We start from the raw sequence: 7,752 nt of genomic DNA, 5'->3' as shown, positions 1-7,752 counted from the left end.
GCAAATTATGCCCAAGAACATAATTTATTAAGCCATATGTCTTGCTAACAAGAAACAATGCTTCTAACCACAGGTCACGTACGAAAAATAATGCCCAGTTTAGGCCATTCCACTCCACTGAAGGGGTGGAGCGGAAAATGAAAATAAATACGGCCTTTTAAAATTTAAATGTTCCAGCGATTTCATTCCGTCAACCCCTTTGAACAAGAGCTAATTTCAGGAGTTTGCAAGCAGTTTCATTTAAAACGGAGAGAGCTGCCTTCAGCCAGTGTTTTCTGTTTTACTGACATGAGAGTCAAGGCTCCGAGCTCTCGGTCTCTTTAAAAGCATTTAAATAAAAACACTCCAGCGACTGTACACAATGTAAACAGAATATCATTTTAAAGAGCTATATTAAGCGCATATGAGCTGTTTATGTGGTTTACGGATGAGCTTCGGGGCTGGCGTTTCTTCGTCCGTGTTCACAAAACTACACATTTTAAAGGCATTTAAAAAATAAAAAATAAAAACACTCCAGCGATTGAACAGTAATAGTAGATTAGTGTATTGAAAACGTTAAAATGCTTGCTTATTTGTGCTGCATTTTTGTGGAAACGAATTAGCTAGTAAAGACTGTTTCATGAATATGGTCTCATCGTTTGAACCACATAGTTCAACAAAGCACGGCCGTTTTTAATGACCAACTAATAACTTCTGCTATTTACCTGATTAGAGTTCTCAAAAAAATGCACCTGTATTGAACAAAGCACCTAATCACTCACGTAATATTTTCTTGCTCCCTGTCATTTCGCTGTATTTTATGTTTGATTTAGCACAGTTTCCCTCTTATACTCCGAAAGTTCCCTTAGGCATTTGTGCGCATGCGCACTACTCATAAATGTTGCTTTATAGAGGACGCACAAAAATACTGAATAAAATCATTTATATTTAGGTTAAACGTAGGTTATAGCTTTTACTTCATGTTAGCTTGCAAATTATGCCCAAGAACATAATTTATTAAGCCATATGTCTTGCTAACAAGAAACAATGCTTCTAACCACAGGTCACGTACGAAAAATAATGCCCAGTTTAGGCCATTCCACTCCACTGAAGGGGTGGAGCGGAAAATGAAAATAAATACGGCCTTTTAAAATTTAAATGTTCCAGCGATTTCATTCCGTCAACCCCTTTGAACAAGAGCTAATTTCAGGAGTTTGCAAGCAGTTTCATTTAAAACGGAGAGAGCTGCCTTCAGCCAGTGTTTTCTGTTTTACTGACATGAGAGTCAAGGCTCCGAGCTCTCGGTCTCTTTAAAAGCATTTAAATAAAAACACTCCAGCGACTGTACACAATGTAAACAGAATATCATTTTAAAGAGCTATATTAAGCGCATATGAGCTGTTTATGTGGTTTACGGATGAGCTTCGGGGCTGGCGTTTCTTCGTCCGTGTTCACAAAACTACACATTTTAAAGGCATTTAAAAAATAAAAAATAAAAACACTCCAGCGATTGAACAGTAATAGTAGATTAGTGTATTGAAAACGTTAAAATGCTTGCTTATTTGTGCTGCATTTTTGTGGAAACGAATTAGCTAGTAAAGACTGTTTCATGAATATGGTCTCATCGTTTGAACCACATAGTTCAACAAAGCACGGCCGTTTTTAATGACCAACTAATAACTTCTGCTATTTACCTGATTAGAGTTCTCAAAAAAATGCACCTGTATTGAACAAAGCACCTAATCACTCACGTAATATTTTCTTGCTCCCTGTCATTTCGCTGTATTTTATGTTTGATTTAGCACAGTTTCCCTCTTATACTCCGAAAGTTCCCTTAGGCATTTGTGCGCATGCGCACTACTCGTAAATGTTGCTTTATAGAGGACGCACAAAAATACTGAATAAAATCATTTATATTTAGGTTAAACGTAGGTTATAGCTTTTACTTCATGTTAGCTTGCAAATTATGCCCAAGAACATAATTTATTAAGCCATATGTCTTGCTAACAAGAAACAATGCTTCTAACCACAGGTCACGTACGAAAAATAATGCCCAGTTTAGGCCATTCCACTCCACTGAAGGGGTGGAGCGGAAAATGAAAATAAATACGGCCTTTTAAAATTTAAATGTTCCAGCGATTTCATTCCGTCAACCCCTTTGAACAAGAGCTAATTTCAGGAGTTTGCAAGCAGTTTCATTTAAAACGGAGAGAGCTGCCTTCAGCCAGTGTTTTCTGTTTTACTGACATGAGAGTCAAGGCTCCGAGCTCTCGGTCTCTTTAAAAGCATTTAAATAAAAACACTCCAGCGACTGTACACAATGTAAACAGAATATCATTTTAAAGAGCTATATTAAGCGCATATGAGCTGTTTATGTGGTTTACGGATGAGCTTCGGGGCTGGCGTTTCTTCGTCCGTGTTCACAAAACTACACATTTTAAAGGCATTTAAAAAATAAAAAATAAAAACACTCCAGCGATTGAACAGTAATAGTAGATTAGTGTATTGAAAACGTTAAAATGCTTGCTTATTTGTGCTGCATTTTTGTGGAAACGAATTAGCTAGTAAAGACTGTTTCATGAATATGGTCTCATCGTTTGAACCACATAGTTCAACAAAGCACGGCCGTTTTTAATGACCAACTAATAACTTCTGCTATTTACCTGATTAGAGTTCTCAAAAAAATGCACCTGTATTGAACAAAGCACCTAATCACTCACGTAATATTTTCTTGCTCCCTGTCATTTCGCTGTATTTTATGTTTGATTTAGCACAGTTTCCCTCTTATACTCCGAAAGTTCCCTTAGGCATTTGTGCGCATGCGCACTACTCATAAATGTTGCTTTATAGAGGACGCACAAAAATACTGAATAAAATCATTTATATTTAGGTTAAACGTAGGTTATAGCTTTTACTTCATGTTAGCTTGCAAATTATGCCCAAGAACATAATTTATTAAGCCATATGTCTTGCTAACAAGAAACAATGCTTCTAACCACAGGTCACGTACGAAAAATAATGCCCAGTTTAGGCCATTCCACTCCACTGAAGGGGTGGAGCGGAAAATGAAAATAAATACGGCCTTTTAAAATTTAAATGTTCCAGCGATTTCATTCCGTCAACCCCTTTGAACAAGAGCTAATTTCAGGAGTTTGCAAGCAGTTTCATTTAAAACGGAGAGAGCTGCCTTCAGCCAGTGTTTTCTGTTTTACTGACATGAGAGTCAAGGCTCCGAGCTCTCGGTCTCTTTAAAAGCATTTAAATAAAAACACTCCAGCGACTGTACACAATGTAAACAGAATATCATTTTAAAGAGCTATATTAAGCGCATATGAGCTGTTTATGTGGTTTACGGATGAGCTTCGGGGCTGGCGTTTCTTCGTCCGTGTTCACAAAACTACACATTTTAAAGGCATTTAAAAAATAAAAAATAAAAACACTCCAGCGATTGAACAGTAATAGTAGATTAGTGTATTGAAAACGTTAAAATGCTTGCTTATTTGTGCTGCATTTTTGTGGAAACGAATTAGCTAGTAAAGACTGTTTCATGAATATGGTCTCATCGTTTGAACCACATAGTTCAACAAAGCACGGCCGTTTTTAATGACCAACTAATAACTTCTGCTATTTACCTGATTAGAGTTCTCAAAAAAATGCACCTGTATTGAACAAAGCACCTAATCACTCACGTAATATTTTCTTGCTCCCTGTCATTTCGCTGTATTTTATGTTTGATTTAGCACAGTTTCCCTCTTATACTCCGAAAGTTCCCTTAGGCATTTGTGCGCATGCGCACTACTCATAAATGTTGCTTTATAGAGGACGCACAAAAATACTGAATAAAATCATTTATATTTAGGTTAAACGTAGGTTATAGCTTTTACTTCATGTTAGCTTGCAAATTATGCCCAAGAACATAATTTATTAAGCCATATGTCTTGCTAACAAGAAACAATGCTTCTAACCACAGGTCACGTACGAAAAATAATGCCCAGTTTAGGCCATTCCACTCCACTGAAGGGGTGGAGCGGAAAATGAAAATAAATACGGCCTTTTAAAATTTAAATGTTCCAGCGATTTCATTCCGTCAACCCCTTTGAACAAGAGCTAATTTCAGGAGTTTGCAAGCAGTTTCATTTAAAACGGAGAGAGCTGCCTTCAGCCAGTGTTTTCTGTTTTACTGACATGAGAGTCAAGGCTCCGAGCTCTCGGTCTCTTTAAAAGCATTTAAATAAAAACACTCCAGCGACTGTACACAATGTAAACAGAATATCATTTTAAAGAGCTATATTAAGCGCATATGAGCTGTTTATGTGGTTTACGGATGAGCTTCGGGGCTGGCGTTTCTTCGTCCGTGTTCACAAAACTACACATTTTAAAGGCATTTAAAAAATAAAAAATAAAAACACTCCAGCGATTGAACAGTAATAGTAGATTAGTGTATTGAAAACGTTAAAATGCTTGCTTATTTGTGCTGCATTTTTGTGGAAACGAATTAGCTAGTAAAGACTGTTTCCTGAATATGGTCTCATCGTTTGAACCACATAGTTCAACAAAGCACGGCCGTTTTTAATGACCAACTAATAACTTCTGCTATTTACCTGATTAGAGTTCTCAAAAAAATGCACCTGTATTGAACAAAGCACCTAATCACTCACGTAATATTTTCTTGCTCCCTGTCATTTCGCTGTATTTTATGTTTGATTTAGCACAGTTTCCCTCTTATACTCCGAAAGTTCCCTTAGGCATTTGTGCGCATGCGCACTACTCATAAATGTTGCTTTATAGAGGACGCACAAAAATACTGAATAAAATCATTTATATTTAGGTTAAACGTAGGTTATAGCTTTTACTTCATGTTAGCTTGCAAATTATGCCCAAGAACATAATTTATTAAGCCATATGTCTTGCTAACAAGAAACAATGCTTCTAACCACAGGTCACGTACGAAAAATAATGCCCAGTTTAGGCCATTCCACTCCACTGAAGGGGTGGAGCGGAAAATGAAAATAAATACGGCCTTTTAAAATTTAAATGTTCCAGCGATTTCATTCCGTCAACCCCTTTGAACAAGAGCTAATTTCAGGAGTTTGCAAGCAGTTTCATTTAAAACGGAGAGAGCTGCCTTCAGCCAGTGTTTTCTGTTTTACTGACATGAGAGTCAAGGCTCCGAGCTCTCGGTCTCTTTAAAAGCATTTAAATAAAAACACTCCAGCGACTGTACACAATGTAAACAGAATATCATTTTAAAGAGCTATATTAAGCGCATATGAGCTGTTTATGTGGTTTACGGATGAGCTTCGGGGCTGGCGTTTCTTCGTCCGTGTTCACAAAACTACACATTTTAAAGGCATTTAAAAAATAAAAAATAAAAACACTCCAGCGATTGAACAGTAATAGTAGATTAGTGTATTGAAAACGTTAAAATGCTTGCTTATTTGTGCTGCATTTTTGTGGAAACGAATTAGCTAGTAAAGACTGTTTCATGAATATGGTCTCATCGTTTGAACCACATAGTTCAACAAAGCACGGCCGTTTTTAATGACCAACTAATAACTTCAGCTATTTACCTGATTAGAGTTCTCAAAAAAAGCAACTGTATTGAACATAGCAACTAATCACTCATTTAATATTTTTTATTCCCTGTCATTTCGCTGTATTTTATGTTTGATTTAGCACAGTTTCCCTCTTATACTCCGAAAGTTCCCTTAGGCATTTGTGCGCATGCGCACTACTCATAAATGTTGCTTTATAGAGGACGCACAAAAATACTGAATAAAATCATTTATATTTAGGTTAAACGTAGGTTATAGCTTTTACTTCATGTTAGCTTGCAAATTATGCCCAAGAACATAATTTATTAAGGCATATGTCTTGCTAACAAGAAACAATGCTTCTAACCACAGGTCACGTACGAAAAATAATGCCCAGTTTAGGCCATTCCACTCCACTGAAGGGGTGGAGCGGAAAATGAAAATAAATACGGCCTTTTAAAATTTAAATGTTCCAGCGATTTCATTCCGTCAACCCCTTTGAACAAGAGCTAATTTCAGGAGTTTGCAAGCAGTTTCATTTAAAACGGAGAGAGCTGTCTTCAGCCAGTGTTTTCTGTTTTACTGACATGAGAGTCAAGGCTCCGAGCTCTCGGTCTGCGAACTACACCACTGAGCCTCTTTAAAAGCATTTAAATAAAAACACTCCAGCGACTGTACACAATGTAAACAGAATATCATTTTAAAGAGCTATATTAAGCGCATATGAGCTGTTTATGTGGTTTACGGATGAGCTTCGGGGCTGGCGTTTCTTCGTCCGTGTTCACAAAACTACATATTTTAAAGGCATTAAAAATAATAAAAAATAAAACACTCCAGCGATTGAACAATAATTGTAGATTAGTGTTTTTAAAACGTTAAAATGCTTGCTTATTTGTGCAGCATTTTTGTGGAAACGAATAAGCTAGTAAAGACTGTTTCATATGGTCTCATCGTTTGAACCACGTTAGTTCAACAAAGTACGGCTGTTGTTAACCTCACCAATAACTTATGCTATTTAACTGATTAGAGCTCTCAAAAAAATGCACCTGTATTGAACAAAGCACCTAATCACTCACGTAATATTTTCTTGCTCCCTGTCATTTCGCTGTATTTTATGTCTGATTTAGCACAGTTTCCCTCTTATACTCCGAAAGTTCCCTTAGGCATTTGTGCGCATGCGCACTACTCATAAATGGTGCTTTATAGAGGACGCACAAAAATACTGAATAAAATCATTTATATTTAGGTTAAACGTAGGTTATAGCTTTTACTGCATGTTAGCTTGCAAATTATGCCCAAGAACATAATTTATTAAGCCATATGTCTTGCTAACAAGAAACAATGCTTCTAACCACAGGTCACGTACGAAAAATAATGCCCAGTTTAGGCCATTCCACTCCACTGAAGGGGTTTAGCGGAAAATGAAAATAAATACGGCCTTTTAAAATTTAAATGTTCCAGCGATTTCATTCCGTCAACCCCTTTGAACAAGAGCTAATTTCAGGAGTTTGCAAGCAGTTTCATTTAAAACGGAGAGAGCTGCCTTCAGCCAGTGTTTTCTGTTGTACTGACATGAGAGTCAAGGCTCCGAGCTCTCGGTCTGCGAACTACATCACTGAGCCTCTTTTAAAAGCATTTAAATAAAAACACTCCAGCGACTGTACGCAATGTAAACATAATATCATTTTAAAGAGCTATATTAAGCGCATATGAGCTGCTTTATATGGTTTACGGATGAGCTTCGGGGCTGGCGTTTCTTCGTCCGTGTTCACAAAACTACACATTTTAAAGGCATTTAAAAAATAAAAAATAAAAACACTCCAGCGATTGAACAGTAATAGTAGATTAGTGTATTGAAAACGTTAAAATGCTTGCTTATTTGTGCTGCATTTTTGTGGAAACGAATTAGCTAGTAAAGACTGTTTCATGAATATGGTCTCATCGTTTGAACCACATAGTTCAACAAAGCACGGCCGTTTTTAATGACCAACTAATAACTTCTGCTATTTACCTGATTAGAGTTCTCAAAAAAATGCACCTGTATTGAACAAAGCACCTAATCACTCACGTAATATTTTCTTGCTCCCTGTCATTTCGCTGTATTTTATGTTTGATTTAGCACAGTTTCCCTCTTATACTCCGAAAGTTCCCTTAGGCATTTGTGCGCATGCGCACTACTCATAAATGTTGCTTTATAGAGGACGCACAAAAATACTGAATAAAATCATTTATATTTAGG

Source organism: Garra rufa, chromosome 1 (genome assembly GCF_049309525.1).
Source record: "Garra rufa chromosome 1, GarRuf1.0, whole genome shotgun sequence".
In the NCBI taxonomy this organism is placed as follows: Eukaryota; Metazoa; Chordata; class Actinopteri; order Cypriniformes; family Cyprinidae; genus Garra; species Garra rufa.
The sequence above is the reverse complement of the archived record's forward strand: the minus strand, read 5'-3'. Positions refer to the sequence as shown.